Source organism: Paramisgurnus dabryanus, chromosome 5 (genome assembly GCF_030506205.2).
Source record: "Paramisgurnus dabryanus chromosome 5, PD_genome_1.1, whole genome shotgun sequence".
NCBI lineage: Eukaryota > Metazoa > Chordata > Actinopteri > Cypriniformes > Cobitidae > Paramisgurnus > Paramisgurnus dabryanus.
In genome coordinates, this window is record NC_133341.1 from 10,002,001 (window position 1) to 10,020,380 (window position 18,380).

Consider the following 18,380-nt stretch of genomic DNA (forward strand, 5'->3'; position numbering starts at 1 on the left):
ATCAGGTGCACAAAATGTTCATAAGCTCAGTTGTTAATCCAACAATGTTAACATAGGCACACTTAACCACATAAAAGTGCCTGAATGTATTATCTCACAGCACAACATCTTATTTGTTCTTTTTCTGTTTTCATTTACATACAAATGATGATGCAAACATTCAATTTAAACAGATGAATTAATGTTGTACATAAATTAATAATATTTCAATCTCTCAAACATATAAAAATACAGTTTTAATCATCATTAACAACTCTGATTGGTTTTTTTATGACAACAACTAGTGAAAGATAATGTCAATTAGGCCCAAAGTAATGCATGAATCAGCAAAACTCACCAGAGTTCTCAAAAACAAAAGCACTCAAAATGAAGCATTGACTGTTTCAGAGATGAGATGCAACATCAACCTGAGCAATCAACAAGAGTCTTAGTAAACATAAATACACATTGAAATAAAGAACTTAACGAAATTTAAATAATATATTGCACCTACTGCCAGCCACGTGTAAGCAAGTTGAGCTGGCTTCTTCATCTGAATCTTACACTGAATATCTCACTCACATATTGCATTGTTTACTGCCCCCTAGCGGTTAGATGTAGTATTGCAGCAACATACAAACATTGCTTTGTGGTATACATTGTTTTAAACAACTCAAGCATAACTCAAGGGGGTTACACTAACTTTAGCGTTATATTCAAGGCATGTGGTTATGCTTCTCATCTGCGGATCAATATCTTTCAACAAAGGTCAATCATGTAGCATGTAAAAGGTCAAAAGATTTGTGTAGCAACAAAACCATTTAATAAAATGCAAACAAAGTAAACACTGGCTTGGAGCTGTAGGCGCAGTGAGGGTGCATCAACTCCTCCCTCATACTGAGTAACTGAAGGAACCTATTATCATCTATGATGGTGAAAGCACAGGAGAGAATGGTCATTTCAGGCACTGCGGTTCACTATGTTATTGTTTCTCATTTCCTTCTACTTCGTGCCTCATACCACATGGGGCACCAATAAAGCCTGATGTGCATTATCCACTGCTTTATAATGAAAGTGTGCTGGGCTCAGTATTGATTTAAATGCAGTGTGAAAGAGTGAATAATATCAATGAGACTAATAAGGCAATATCTTTTACTGAGGAAACAGGTTGCTGGGCTACTAGATGAATATCTATCTATCTATCTATCTATCTATCTATCTATCTATCTATCTATCTATCTATCTATCTATCTATATCTAAATATATATTTTTTATATTATATTTATATTTTTTGTGGATGTAAAGTGAAGGTTTTTAATGCAACCATATAGTCAGACAAAGACCATTTTTGGAACCAAAGTATTCAAATAAGTTTATCTGGAAATAATAGAAAAGGTCAGATCTTACAGTTGAGCACAAGCTGAGATTTTCATTAAACTCCCACAGTGGTGTGTGAAGATGAATGAGAGAAGAGGACAGATGAGATGTGGGTGGCGTGTGCACATTCCTCGAGTAAATCCCTCCCCCTGACTTCTGCAAATCACACCCCCAAGTTACGAGGATACAATACAGCTCCGTACTCCGAGCAGAGGAGGACAGAGAGGTAGAAGCACGTGACTGTACTACAGTGGGAATTATGCAAGGATCTCTCTCCAGAGATCAGGATTGGTTGAACCCCTTTGTTAAGACAGAGGTCAAGTTAAACACAGAGAGGAAAGAGAGGTAGCAAATCCAGCTGTATTGCTATGGTAACTGTTCTCTGGGAAGGGAAGTGTTTAAGAGAGCAGAACAAGGCTTCTGCAGATGCCTGTATTTCTCCATGAATTCTGTTTATTCCTTAAAGCAACACTATGTAGTTTTTTTTACCTTTAAATAATGTCTCTAAAATTATTTCAGTGATAGAACAACTTTTAACTGGACAAATTGTACTGTTGCTGCAACCTGAGCAGCCTCCTAGCTGCTACAAGCACACTCTGAAAGTGGCGGTGGAGGGTAGGAAACACAGCCCCGCCCCTCCCCCTGCCTGCAGAAGAGTGTCTGATACCAGGCACTGTTGCGCTTTTCAACCACATGGGGGAGCTGTAAGTCATTTTTACATGGAAACTACATAGTGTTGCTTTAACATGCTAATGCTAAGACCTTCCACTCTCATGTTTTACTGCTATTTTAATAGCTTTAAAATATACTTGTAGAGAAGTATCATTATATTTGTAACTTTTCTGAAAATAGGTCAAAATAAACTTTATAATATGATTCATATATCCTCTAAGTTCACATGCCAATCCAGTCTTGACAAATATAATGGTAAACAAATTTGGCTTTCTGTCCTTAAAGGGACACTCCACTTTTTTGAAAATATATGATATTTGGTTATGAACTATACTCTCATTCTGGAGTAATAATCAAGCAGTTTGCTGCTGAACCATGGGTGCAGTAGGCGCAATGATATTACGCAGTGCCCAAAAAAAATCCCCATGGTTACTTTCAATAGCAGGAGGGAATATCATTTCGCCTGCTACGGCCATGTTACAGCAGCAAACCATTTTACCTTGTCTTTGTTGAATAATGGTAGTCTACCCACATTCACGAACATACAAAAAGTGCTAGACATGCTAAACATCTCAGTCTCATAGAAATTCCTCTTTTAGAAATGTCAGCCAGAAAACGGCCCAATCTGAAAAACTGATGCTTATGACATCACAGGCATCTAACTGCCCCTCCACTTTAAAATAATTGGCTACATTTTTTTGAGTGTCAGCAAAGTCACCCAATCAGTAATGAGATTGCAAGTTAAGCCAGTAGGGGGAGCCATTTATGTGCAAAACCACTTATTACTTATTAATACACACCACCCTATTAGAGCTATCTGAGAGAGGTTTTTAGGAAGCTTCTAAGGCATTACAGACCCAAACAAAAAATTTTTTGTCTACAGTGTACATGTCACATCACAGAACAAGGATACACGTTTAATCTTTATATGTCACCTTCAATTATTACGCCAGAATGAGAGTATAGTTCCTAGCCATATCTGCCTAGAAAATCACAACTTTTAACTTTGTACACAATGTACAGAAGAGTCAAGTTTTTAATAGGAAAAAATATCGAAACTCTTTGGTTATTTTTGAGCGCAATGCTAATGGTTTAATCAGATTCAATGGATTATGCTAAGCTATGCTAAAAGTGGTATCGCCCGACCCGGAGATCAGCTGAATGGATTCCAAAACGGTAAAAATCAAATGTTTAACCCTAGGGGAGCTGGAAAATGAACATATTTTCAAAAAAACTGGAGTTCCCCTTTAAAACAGATGTGGGTCAAGCTCTAAGCTAACATAAAAATTAGCTTTTGGTGTGAATGGCACTATGCCTTTTTCATTTTTTAAGGAAATGGATATAAAAAGCGTTTGCCCCAGGGTTGCACAAAGAATCTTTTTAAGGAAGCTCAGTTGTACCTTGCCAGTTGTACAATGGGCTCAGACTATAAGAAAGAGAACAATACTTCTACTATTCCACTGATCGAACCTATTGTACAACATCACACACTTACACTTCAAAGGACACTTAAATTTTTTTACTGAAGCTACCAGGTGTATTCTGAAAGGATGCATCTGCAAACCTACGTCATTGAACAAGCTCTCAACCTTATAAGCAAATTAAGAAAACAAAGCTTTGTTATTATTTCCTTAAAAAAAAGCCGTGATGAAACTCAACAGAACATGTGAAATGTACAATTTAAAAAAGCCTCCTTCACTCAAAAAAGAAGGGGCACTATCCAGTACCACTATAAAGCTGAACAGAGCCAGGGTATTATGTAACATAACTCTGTGTTTGGCTGTAAGAAGAAAATCATATACCGTACAAAGTATGGGCAAATTTTCATTTAATCTTTTAAATGACTCCATTAACGTGTTAAACCTGAAACTATTTCTTTATAAGAACATTTACTGGCAGCTACGTTTATTTTTTGAAACTGTGGTGAGCTGACCTCTATTGAAATGGAGAACTTTATGACGCTTTAACTTTAGAGAGGTTGTGGACCTCTGCGCAACACAAGCCAAGCCTGCTGTGATCTCTAATGTTCATTCTATTCACACACACTAAAAGCAAAGTGTGGTTAAAAATTCAACCAGAGAGTAACAAGCAAGCTTTTGCTTTTTGATAGTTCTCAAGTTGTGGGTGGGTGTTTGATGAAAGCCCTTGTGCAGCCTACTAGATTCAAAAATTCATTGCATTCTTGAAAGCCTGAAGCCCCTTAACTTTCTTCCTGAAATTCTAGCTCCAAGAGTACAGAGTGTGCCAAATAATGCTGTCAAACAGGATGATCACATGTAACTGGTAACCTTCTTCACATTAAAGGATAATTCCGGTATTTAACACTTTGAGTCTCATTTCTGGTTTGTTTTGGATGAACTACAGTGATGGACACAGAAATTTTGACAATGGGTCGTGTCTTGAGTTTTTGACTCGTTTAGAAGCGTCTCTTGACTGCTTCAGAATGGAAGTCAATGACCATGCACAAACATGTCATTAAAACAACACTTAACGTTCATTTTCAAAACTGTACTACTCACCGAGTGGTTCGTGGTGTTCGTTGATGATTAAAAACAAATATATTGGCGCAATGTATTATTTCAATATTTATTTGCTATAGTGGAACTATTTTTTCAGATACCTCACAACCGCGCATATACTTCCGCTCTATATTTGAGTCTGAAGCGTTAGCACACTCCCGACCACTTAATGGCGACAACCACTTTGCCATCCAAGCACGCTCTGTGTCTAGCGTATACACAGTCACAATCAAGCTCAACTTCAAACCTAAAGCTGGTCACTGAGCCATCAAATATGTGAAAAATTTCTTCTGAGAGAAACCGAGCGAAAAAACTACAACCACATGTAAACAGACCCTTTTCTGTTTCCCGGCGGCGGAGTGATATATCAGCGAGCAGTGAGTCTTCCAAGAGAAGTCAATGGAATTTTACAAAATGCCAAATAAAACATGACAGAAACTGTATTTCGCTACACAACTTGTTTTTAATCATCAACGAACACCACGCACCACTCGGTGAGAAGCACAGTTTTGAAAATGAACATGAAGTGTTGTTTTAATGACATGTTTGTGCATGGCCATTGACTTCCATTCTGAAGCAGTCAAGAGACGCTTCTAAACGAGTCAAAAACTCAAGACACGACTCATTGTCAAAATTTCTGTGTCCATCACTGTAAGTCATCCAAAACAAACCAGAAATGAGACTCAAAGTGTTAAATACCGGAATTATCCTTTAAGGGCCAGATTTACTAACAGCTTGCGCCAACGTAAACCATAATTGTGGCATTAAATGACAACTGTTGGGATTTACTAAATACGCGCAGTGGATAAATAGCGTTGAAAAGGTGTATTTTTAGTACACAAAACTTATGAGAGTAGATTATTAAAATGATGCACGCAGCACAATTTACTAATGTTTGCACGTGTTATATTACTTGTATTTGCGAAGTTATTTAATGCAGAAAAAAGCATCTCTTAAATCATTTTGCGCTTGAAATGGCTGCAATTGTAGCAGATAAGAGAAGGCTTATAAGAGACAGTACAAGGCAGAAGACTTTTTCCACACGTAAGAGTTTATTTGTAATGCCAGAAAAACATATTATTCAAAAATATTGTTTGCCAAGCCAAGTTATTTTTTATTTGAGTCACAGGAGGAGAAGTCACACAATACCAGGTGTTTCATAACTTCTTGTAAACCTTATTTTTTGTCCTCCAGTTCTTTTCAGTGTACTTTGGTTTCGTTAGCTCGGATTTCAGACCATGAATCTTCATCTGAGATGTCCGTGGTGCAGAGCTCTAGCGTTTTAGGCGTTAATAGATCACACACCTGAGGATCGGCTCAGCTTATTTGCGACCTTGAACTAATTTGTGCTGCTCTTAGTAGATTGCGTTGGTCATTATGGAAATCAGCTCTTGTGCCTGTGTTATTTAATTGTACCATTTTAGTAACTAACCCGCAGATATTACCAATCCCATCTGCGCTTTTTTGGATTTGCCACATTTAGTAAATCTGGCCCTAAATATGTAAGTTTTAAAGAGCACCTATTTCATTGCTAAAAACCAACGTTATTTTGTGTATTTGGTATAATACAATGTGTTTGTGTGGTTTATGGTTTAAAAAACACATTATTTTGCACATGCCGTAAATTTTTGTAGCTCCAGATTTCACTCTTCCTGAAACGCACAGATTTGAAAAGCTCTGTGTCCCTGATTAACTTGCAGGCTGTGAGTCAGAAGCGGGAGGAATTATGATAAGGGGCGATTCCCATTCCATGTCTTTTACGAGCTCAAGTTATTTCAAATATAGGCGCTAGGTATGGGCACGAGTACTCGATTTCTCGAGTACTCGAACGTGGCATCGATGATTGATCACAAAAACGATGATCATGTGGGTTTATTTATTTATTTATTGTGGATATGGCCACATTTCGATGTCTGGCTAGTGTTACAAGCGCATGTGGTAGTAAAGACTGGGTCTGGAGATGCGTTTGACGTCGTGTCGAGCTACCCAGACCGGCGTATGACATCAGTAACATTACCATGCGTGATTCAAAAACAAACGGATAATTCCGCGCGACCGCGCGCAGCAACCCGCCGATCCCGTGAAGCCGGCCACACCTCACATCACTGAGGCACTGTGGTTTAAAAGGATGCCGTGATTTTCGGAAATACAGTCAGTCAGGTGCAAAATGTACAGCGCCGTCAAAAGTTCAATGGGTTATCATCTCATATTTAAACATCAAATGTCAAGAGATACCAGAGAGCCATACGAGCATTAAAATAACATCTTGACTTAGGTAAGAGACGACACGACACAGCTAATTGCTAAAATGATAGCAAAAGACTTAAAGCTGCTTAATGTTATGAAGCTTGTGCTTTGACTGGACATGTTTAAAGTGTGCTGTTTATGATGCACATCCACAAAGGGAGTTAAACTTCCTTTTTTAGATAACTTAGTTGAAAACTTAGTTGAAGTCTTGCATTTTATGCAGATAGATGCACGTTGTACATTTATGTTGAATAAAGGCTTAATATTATGCAGAGTGCGTCATATAGAAAGCGCTTCGGTTTGTGTTTATTAACCCTTTAGTTTCACTTCATCACGCAGCTTTTCCTGTAAGAGGTTTCTGTTAAAAACATTTAATTCATTAAAAATCTAGTATGTGTTCATTGTTCTGTCATAGTTTCTTCAAAATTAAGTTTTATTTGAGTGTTTTTAATAAAAATATTTTCATTTTCACCATAACGTGTACGCACGCCCCTTTGATTGCCCCACCCCCAATTAATCGAGTACTCGTTCTTTAGACCTATGGATTAATCGAAATAAAAAAATGACATAAATGCACATCTCTAATAGGCGCACAGTATGCGCACTCATAATGGAAGCGGCACGCGTCGCGACACATTAGTTTTTTCCAGGCGTGTCCGCATCACATCGAGTTAAAAACATTTTAACTTTCAGAATGCCGCAAGCGCATCGCATGTCATGTGACAAGAACCAACCAATGGCCGCGTTTCCCGCGCAGTTTTAGGCCTGAAATGTGAACTGCCCCTAATGTCCCCTAATCATCAATCCCAGGAAGTAAACTGTTGCCTACAATGCGTGTGTTTGTTGTAGTCCAAGAAAAGAGATTTTAGATGGAGATGATACCTCGCGTCATCGTTTACTTTGGGGTTTGGACAGATTATTACTCAACATGTTTAATCTGAGTGATTTCATAAGTTATTTATGTCTGCCGGCTGTGTACGAACGTTGCTTTGTTCCGCTATTTTGTATAGAAGTCTATGAGAAGTCTGGTTTGTTTTCCCCCAAAAAGGGGCGGTGGAGAAATTTACCAATCAAAATTTAACTTTAAAATAAAGAAATTTTAACTTGATTTTTTAAGTTTAGCAATTCATCATTCAAAATTTAAAATGGAATGTTACAATAACTTGCACACACTTTTAAAAATAAAGCAAATCCAGATAAAAAAATTTTAACCTCAAATAACATTCACTCTGGAAGAAACATTTCATACCTTTTTATAGTCTAAAGGACTCTTTTTCACTACAAGGAACCATTTTTCTGTAACCATTCAGCCAAAAATGTTTCTTATATGGCGACGTGGAGCACCTCAATTGTTCAAAGTGCAGCCAATTGGATTAAAGGCTTTCCAGGAAAAACTCTATGTACAGACACTGTGCTGGAAGGAGGAACTGTTACTTCCACCGTCTCTTCCTGACTCCCCGAAGATCAGCAAACGCACTGATAGATCAGATTCATCCAGACATATCGGTGGCCACAGACACGGGGCACAGGCAGGTCCCCTATCCTCCTCTAGCCGACACAACTCCTCTGACTGTAGACATATTCCTGACAAGGGTACTCACAGGGATTTTGCACTACGCTGAAAAATGCAATCATCTCAGCCCCGCTCGGCTTTATTGTCTGAGGGGATGAAAAGCTCTTGCCAACATCTGACCGCTATCTCAGAAGGATGTTAAACAAGGTCATCTTCCATCTCGTAAGATGGATGGGGTTATTATTAAATATCTTTGCAGCCTAATGCAGGATGCATGTTTGCAACGAGTGGGTTTAAAGTTTAATGTATAAGGTGTTCAGGGGAGGCACGTAAAGATTAAAGTAAACCAAGATTATTTGGGAGAAGATGAATCATTTTAGACTTCTATATTAAAGAGTATTTTCAACAAAACTCAGGTAATATAAAAGTGATACTGTATGCAGTCTTTACCTCCGAGCATACTGCTTTGCATTGATTAGGTGTGTACTGTATTTTACACGGCTTACTGAAATACTCGATTCTGATTGGTTGTTCGTGCTATCCATCAGCATGGCATTCCTCAATAACAGGCACAGATGATAAAGTGATAGCAGACCACTCATCCTGGCTACTTTACTGGTGCTATTTACAAATTTCATATTGTATTATAAAAAGCCAAATAATAAATTTCATCTTAAAACACTATTTCATGTCCAATAGCTTGCAATCATTTCACCCGATTACCCCGCCTGAGTTTATTTTGCGATGACTACCGCCAGTTTATTTATTATCCTTTACTTAATATTCTGGAGTTTACCAGGATCAGTTTATTTGTTTTCAGGATCTATTCATTTCTCTTTTTAATGTCATTGTTTTGAAAAACAAACAAAAGAATGGATTGCATTCTTACCTTTCCAAACCAAATATTGTGTCATGCACCCAAACACGCTTTACTGTATTTTTACATGATTTCTGCACAAACCATCTGTCTGTGGAGCTCCAGCAGAACACACAATATTTCCATGATGTTCATTAACACAAGTAGAAAAAGAAGCAGACTCTAAATCCTTTTTAATTGGCTTTTTATTCCACAGAGTCCTGATAATGACAGGTCAACAGGCTCATAATTTTTTTTTCTCCTAGCTGAGATGTAGACATTTAGGTTGGTATTCTGTTATTTTCTTTATAATTTCTTTCTTTCTTGTTGGATTTCACCTTTGCTCAATAAACAGCAGGAGTGCCGGTGTCAGTCGAAGGCTTATCAGTCTAAAGCACATGTGCTTTCTTTTAGCATCACTTTTTTGCACTTCTCACATTTGAATGCCCTAATATTTGTGTTCACGGCACATGTAGTTTTCATTACTGGTCAATGAATATTTCATAAAGGAATAAGAGCCCCTTGTTGAAACTGATTTGTATGTTTTTGCTGTTCTTTCTTTCTTGAACATTGCCATTACTTTGTGAAAGTGAAGGAAAAACAGCAAATTAATTAAGAGTTACTTAACTGCTGTGCTCTAGTAAGCAATTGCTTTAATAATTGCAAATGTTTTATTCTAGGCTCAAGCAAAATGAGCTAGAAAAGCAATTATTTGATAAATAAGTGTGGGCAAAAAGTTTTAAGGTGCTCATGAATTTTACATGCATGTTGGATATTTAAATCCTAGGCTGTAGATATGACACAATGGGTCTCATTCACTTAAACACAGGAGGCCTGGATCAAGTACAGTACTGTGCAAAATTTAGGCCACCATGCTACCATTAGATTTGTTGTTTTTGCAATTGTATAGTGATCATATATAAATATTTCCCAGTCTCTTTATTAGAATACAACCAGAAAATACAGGAAATGTGTATGTAAAAACAATATAAAAGTATAAGCTAAGTGTCAAGGATTTAGGATAAACTTCCCTTCCACTTGAGCAATAGCAGGCAGCTGCAGGATGTCTTAAACCTAAATGAAATTAAATCCTAATTTCTAACTCTAATCAAATGACTTCAGGACTTCAGTCTTCTCAAAAAAGCTCAAGATGTGTTTAGTGCCAAGAGAGGTCACACTAAATAATGACTGATGCCTGAAGAAGACATTTAGCTCTGAAAATTTTTTTGTTTTTAACTTTGTGTGCATATTTCATTTCTGTTTGTATCTTTAAAAAGAGTGAAAAATAAATATGGATGGACATTAAAACTTTTCTAAAACAACAAAGGTGGTGATGGTGGCCTAAGACTTTTGCACAGACAGACCCACCGGGAATTGTCCCGGTCCTCTCTATGGCCAATCCGGGCCTGCCTTCTGTGAAGAAAACCCATTTATTTTTAGACAGATGTTCAAATGTCACAAACGCGCTATTTGGTTTGATCATTTGTAAATATATTGTAATTAAAATACATATTTATATTTAATTTTTGTGTAATGTTAAACTGTACCTGTTAAAATTATTTGATGATTTGAAGATCAGGTTCGAGGGCCAGAAAAAAACTAATGTGTACATATACAATAAAAGATCTATCTAAAAAGATCTAATTATTACTCACTGCACTCAGTTGTAACCAAACACTTTTGATCAGGCACGTGAAGCGGGGGGTGGTGCCTGAGCACCTGCACCTTTACCCCTGGATGACCAAAGTGCCCTTTTTGTCATGCCTGCCCAATCTAACTATTATTAAAAGTAAGGACAAATAATTTAGCCGTGAAATAAAATAAGTCGCATGATGACCTGTTTACCTTACACCGGACAATCTCTTCCAGCACAATCCCTAGTTCACAGCGCGAGCGCCCTCACATGCCCTTACTACAACACACTGCACAGAACAGCAGGATCCCTTCGAGTCAGCATTAACTGAAGCGGTATGCTTGTTACTTATTATTATTTTACAAAAACAGTGTGAAGAGAACATGCACAGCTTTTGTTTATATGATGTTGTTGTTAGCTACAGCAGTTAAACGTCTACACACAGCATACAAATATAAACAATGATGCATACATGTTCACTCACTTTGTTTTTTTTTCGTTTTTTGTTTTTTTTTTACTAAAAACTATTCATATTTCAGATTACTATCGTAACAGTTTTTATGAAAAAAAAAAAAACGTACCTGTAGAGTGCCATAAAATAGTTTTAACATCACTGACAAAAAGGCTCATACTGATCTTATAATTCTCTGATTTATCATAATTCAAAATAATACATTCAAAACAGGATTAGAATATAATTATATTTTAAATATGACAAAAAACACAAGCCTGTAAACCTAATAATATCTTAATAATATAATAATAAATTATATCATACAATATCAAAACTGCATACTGTTGACACACACACACACAATTTCACATTGTAATGCACCGTAAGTCGCTTTGGATAAAAGCGTCTGCCACATGCATAAAAACCCATAGATATAAAACTCTGTCTATATAGATTTTTCTGTCTCACTCTATTTGCAAGGAAAATAAAGAAAAATATGGACTTAATATGGCCTTTTCTATTCTGTTTTGCTGTATTATTTGTTTCAATTGTGTCAGCGTGGAAAGTGCCCTTTTTTATACTTTGAGCACCTGCCCCTCCAAAGGTCTCTGCACGGCCATGCTTTTGATTATCATTCATTAGTGTTCCTTGTAAAGGCAAACATTATAATTGCTTAAGGATTTAAGGACTTCATTTATACCAGTAATGGTATCCTATCAACAACCCTTAACACCCTTTAAAACCATTACTGAGAATCGCCTCGGGAACAACTCACAGTGCCGTTTGACTGTAGCATGGTGGCAGTTTTGCATGGCCGAACAGCGCTCACATTTTGTTGAGAGAATGTAATAATGGAGATTTTTATTGCCTTTTTATTCTATTATACACAATCAATGAGGCTTCATTCAGAAGCACTTATATTTGCACAGTAACATACTATACAATGACAACACACTCAGTATTACCAGCAAACAAAATTAAAACTTGTAAAAGCATGTCAAGGGTTTTGTTTTATTTTAATCTTTAGAAAGAAATAAGATTATTGAACAAAATATAAACATTATGAGTAAAAAAAAAATATGTAAGTAATTCATATCACTTTTCTTTAATTATGTCATATCATGGGACATAGTAATAGCAACCATTTTTAAAGGGCACTTTCCTCACCTGTTTAAAATGGTTTATGTTGTTTTTAGCCCTTATCATGCTGTCTGTGATATCAATAACATAAAAGAATGAAAGTAATAAATCTATTTATCAAACAATTCCTAAAATGAGCTGGAACGGTCATAAAAACTGTGAGGCATTTCCATTAATACAGCTGATTTTATCGCAAAAGCTCAGCATTTACTCTGGCTGTTACCCACCTGCTACATTAAATAAGCTCTGTAATATCCATTGATGGTTTTGTTATAGCCTGTTTTCTTTGCTGCATTGAGCATACAGAAGGTAATTAGTTTACTGAAACCAATGCCTTATGTTACTACCCAAAGTCCTGCTTCACTTCACTAATTGGCTGAATAATTAAACTGGTTGCTTGTAGCCATATCAACACACTGGCCTGCTGACCAAGGGCCTTTTTCTCCATTATCAGGTGGATAAAGATAATGATTTCATCTATTGTTTATTCTTCATTTTTAAAGTACACTCATTGTTCTTATGCTTATGGCTGACTGTATTTGTTTCAGTGATACAGAACTTTATACTGGCACCTATCAGTAGGGAGACATTAAGTTTTAATGACTAATTTTCATATAAAAATACTGTGCACCATTATTTTTATTTTATTTTAACAAAACATTAAGCATCCTTACACTGTACAGTATTCCTATGTGGTTTGGGTTAAATGGCTTCTAATGTATTTATTTATTTATTTATATCCCCATTAGCTACTCTATAAAGCAGCAGCTATTCTTTCTGGGGTCTTACAATTTTTACCAAAATATTAACATCAACGCTGTACAACAATGAAGACAAATACAGAAGTGATCACAACAAAGTCATCTAACTCCACTTACACACACAAACTAACACCACATATACACTAACCATAACCATATAACAATATTATAAGGTCTTCTATGTTCAAAATATTATCACTTGTTGTGTAAAATATAATAATCACATCAAAACTGCCTTAGCTCATTATACATGGGTTTCAGTCATGTGACTTTTTACGTTATGCCGCCATCTTGAGGACCTACCGAGTACCAGTAGGCTACTGACAAGCATTGGCTGGCTTGCTACGATTTACGGATTTCTTATCTTTTACTGTCTATGATTCTTATGGATACGGGAAATGGCTACGAAAGACAACATGTCGCACCTCGACTGTCATGAAAAGAAACGCGACTTTAAAAAAATAAACCTTGGTTTGGGTGTGATGCCTACTCAATCCCCGATACGTTCTTCCAGCCGCTGTTCGCTGCTACCGAACTACCACTATTTTACAACACTAAGGCGGCGCGTCACAACATGAAGCTTTGCTTGAAGTATCACCTGGATCTCTACTCATGAACGCGAACATTGAGAACATTGTTTGTGTACACAGAGTTTAATAAAAAGAAAGTTTTGTACAACTGATTTTGGCTGTTATGGTGTCTGCTCGTCATCCCTGCCAGACGGAAATAATCGATTTCTGAATGCGAATGAATGAATCTCATATGAGGCTCCTTTTTCAACTAGAAGGTCAATATTGTTTTTCACTTGCGACAAAACAACGAATTATTTGTGCATTTATATGGAACTATGCTTTAGGAGCTATCCATCTTTACTCTCCTCCCTCCTTACGTTCCATTCGCAGATCGATACATCTAGACTGGGAAGATGGCGGCGAGCGGAAGCCAAATCAACCAAAGTCAGTTGTTCAAAACCTTCTTTTTAGTAAACTCTTTGTTCACAAACAATGTTCTCAATGCTCGAGTTCACGTGTAGAGACACAGGCGATACTTCGAGCAAAATATCATGTTTTGTCGAGCCTTCTTAGTGTTGTAAAAATAGCGATTTTGATGCTCACAACATATTGAAGGCATAGCTTCTAGTTCTTTTGCGACCACTTCAGGTCCTCAAAATGGCGGAAGACAAGAGAGTGACGCCAGCTGAAACCCATGTATACAATCATTATTAATTACATAATTACAGTTACTCCAAAATAAATACAATCTCAGTCTTTTAGAAAAACTAACATTGTGACTCTTTTATGAGCTACATCATGTTTTAATCATGACATAAAAAAGAAAGTTTGGAAAGGCATTTCTTGATAATTAATAACTGTTAGTTAGTTAGTTAGTTAGTTAAAGTTTATTTCGGTCAACATCAAAAGGAAAAAGAAAAAAAGACCATTTACAAGCAAACATAGACACAAACATTAAATTACAATGAAAACAATATTTAAAAAAAGACTGATCGACCAAAAAAGTATCAGCTGAAGCTTATGCTTATTATGTCGATCCTTTTTACATATAATTTGTTTTACACACAGCACCAAGACCCAAAGTCATCTTGCATGCAATGACTATAAGAAAAAGAAGCTAAATTCATTTTGCTTTATATAGTGTAATCTTTTTTTAAATAATTTCTTAAATCTACTAAAAGATTTACATATTTAATTCCGTCATCGAGACTATTCCACAGCTTAACTCCCTGAACTGACAAACATCTCTGTTTGACATTGTTTCTGATTTGGGGTTTACTTAACATAAGTGTTCCTCTGAGATCATAAGAAATAGATTTAATTTGAAACAAGTTCTGGACACAGTCTGGAAATTTATTATTTATTCTATACATAAAAAGAGTTTCTGTGCCTTAGTAGATTTAACAAAAAAATAAACAAATTTTAATCAAAATATAATTAAAAAAAACATAAAATTTAGAAAAAAATGAGTAATTCTAAATGAAAAAATTAAATTCGTACTTAATTTTATCATGTAAAATCCACTTAAATTTGTAAGAAGGAAATTAACTTAATTTTGTGTTGAAACTACATGAATGATTTTATTAAACATAACTAACTAGGCAGTAGACTCGTAGTTCCCAGCATGCTTTGCATGGGACTGCATTTGGAGAGTAAAATTTGAATTTAAACTCTATTTTTTTATGCGTTTTTAACAAAAAAAAATACTTGTTAGTGTTTAATGTTCATTTATCTTCGAGATTTGGAAGAGTTTCTGTTTCTTCTTTGAGTTTTGTAGAAACCATTGTTCAAAAGACTGGTGTTTGTGCATAGACTGCATACTGAAGTATGCTGTGATTTAAAGCTGCCCAAAACGAAACTGAGTGGGTGTGTGCATTGAATAAACATTTCGTGCCCTCATCTCACGGCATAAAAAACAACAAAAAAACCATAAATAAGTTACCTGTTCCAAGAAAAGTAAGTTAATCTAACTGAATAATACTAGTACAATAAGTTAAAGAAATTACCTAAAGTAAAAGAAATGAGAAATGATTACAGAATGTATGGGGCCTTCGTGATTAGAAGGAATTAACATTTATTTACCCCGGTCCATCTGCAGTAAGAAAACGAAATTCTACATTGTAATTACAGTATTTAGAGAAAACAATGGCATGTCATTAGATAAATTAAAGCTTTCTTATTTTATCACATTATGAATTGAAATGATTGCAGGCTTTTAAGGTTAGTGTGTGTATGTGTGTGAATGAATTGTTTATTTTCTAGGTTAACGAGGCATTGAATGCAAATTCAAGTGATTTTATACACATCGCTGCACAATTGTAAAAAATTTAAAAAATCTATTTACCCCAAGTGTTTCTTCGAACAATACAAGTCTGATTGATTAATTAAAAAATACAAAAAATAATGTTGGTCAGAATAATTAATAATGAAACATTTGCATATAAATGTTTCTACTAGTCAAATTAACTAAAGTTTTTTTATTTTTTTTTATTAGCCTACTAATGTCTTGCAGGCACTAAATATTTACAAATAGACGGTTTCATCGGATGCACGTGATACACGTCTGGATCCGAACCTTACTTCCGGTTTCGTTTTTTTAATGGTCTGACTAGTTGCTAAACTGATCTCTTGAACAAATGCCTCGTCGAAAATAACAAATGTTTTGGTTTCCTAGGTAATCTATGTGTTGTTTTTTTGCTTGTTATATAAATAAACTACGTTTAAAGAACTTTGTTGTTATTTATTCTTAGCGGAGTTTACCGGAAGTTACGTGCGGACCGCAACAGCCGCTTGTTTATGTTATTACTGCTGAAACGATCTATATGCATTTGGCAGATCCTTTATCCAAAGCATCTTCAATATTTTTAGCAGTATGTGTGTGTTTCCTGTGAATCGAAACCACAGACTTTGTGATGTGAACACAATGGCCTATCAGTTGAGCTACAGGAACACACAGTCTGTCTTGATGACAAACAGCGACACTGAATATTTTCACTTTATACCTACATCCATTGTTTTTTAGAGTGCAAATGTTAGTTACAACAATTACAGTGGTATGGATTAAGATTTGTTCCCGACAGGGACCCTGAGGGACACAACAACATTAGCAGTACAAACAAACACTAGAACAAAACATCAGCAATAACCCAGAAGAAAAAAAGAAAGAAATGCTTTTCACATTTCAACAATCAAATGACTCACATACTGGTGCACTGGTTGACAACAAATGCACTCGTGAAAACAAATGTTTTCATTGAACACGTCTTGACAATAAGAGTGTATTGTTTTTAATGTCTTCCTGAATATATTCTTATTAACCCCACCAGTAGTCAATAAAGAAAAACACTAAGTATTGACTGGTTCCAGAAATCTAATAAAAACAAATCTGTCGTGTTTTTTTCCATTCTACTCGGCTTCCCGGGGCCAGAGTAAATTTCACCTCAACTTTAATTTAGATATTTCTAATCTTACCACCGTTGTTGATCACTGATAACAGCAGGGGTTTGAGGGAACATATCCAGAACACCTTACATATTAATGGCACCAATGCAATTCAAATATGTCTTGCCTCATTATCTTCAGACATTATCTCCTATCAGTGTGTCAACAAGAAGGATAAGCAGCGTTTTGTCTCCACACAGGTGTTTGATCTCTCAGCACACAGATGGATATCTCTGCCCGCTCTCTTTATGAGACTGCAGCAACCAACTGTTGACACCTGCCAGTTTGACAAACATGCTGACTGCACACTGACGTTTGTGTCCAGCTTTGGCCCTTTCTAATCTTTTACATTAAAATATATGGATTTAGTTTAACCACTGCATTCTGAGCATTTTGCCTCTCGTGACTTTTTAAAGAGAGTGTAAAAGTCAATAAAAACACAATTCGCTGTGTGAAATTGGTTTATGGCTCCATGAAGGTTTGTCATTGAATGGGCATGGGTACTGGCGGGCAATTTACACTATGGTGTGCGTTTAAAATGCTGACCTGTTTAAGAAGGTCAATGTTTGTATAATAGGAAAGTGCTTAGAAATTGGTCATACACTGTTTATTCATGCAAATCTATTATAGTAGATTTAAGCTGTAAATGACAATAACTCACGCTTTGTTTTACTAATAATTTATTTTAACACTCCCCTTAAACATGTTAACCGTAACTAAAGTTCAACGCTGAAGAAATGTTTAGATATTCTGGAAACCAGCTAAACAATCAATAGCAATAACAAGGGGGGCTGTTTGAAAACACGGTTCTATTTAACCAGCTTATTTGTTCTTTATTCAGTGTTACGGTTCCCAATCACATCCATGTTGATGTCATTATCAAAAAGAAATACGCCTTTGTAGATAATGTAGTTATTTCGTTCATCGTTAAATTAGCTCATTTCAGTCCTTGCAGCTCTGCGGTGTCTATATCTATTAACAGTCATACCACTATATTAGGAGACTAAAGCTTATCATTAGTGATGATAAGTCTCAATTAAGTTTCCTTTTATTATTCCTTTAATTCTCGTCTCCTTGAAGACTAAATGGAATTCTTTGTAATCAACCAGCACAAGAAAATACACCAATATTTCACACTGGCACTGAGGTGCACTGTATTTCTCCCAGTTTCGTCTCCAAAAAAGTTAGACAGTAGCCATAACATAAGTGGCTAAAGCTTACAGTATGCAGTGCTGTTAAGGCGGCTTAAAACCGTTTTGTAAACCTGTTTTGTAA

At 36.0% G+C, this 18,380-nt stretch overlaps 1 protein-coding gene across 1 annotated transcript in view; it reads right to left on the reverse strand.

Annotated features, from left to right (window-relative positions):
- The window catches only part of tmem8b (transmembrane protein 8B), a 216,939-nt gene that overhangs the window by 73,138 nt on the left and 125,421 nt on the right, over nucleotides 1–18,380 (reverse strand). The gene's annotated exons all lie outside the window — the stretch shown is intronic.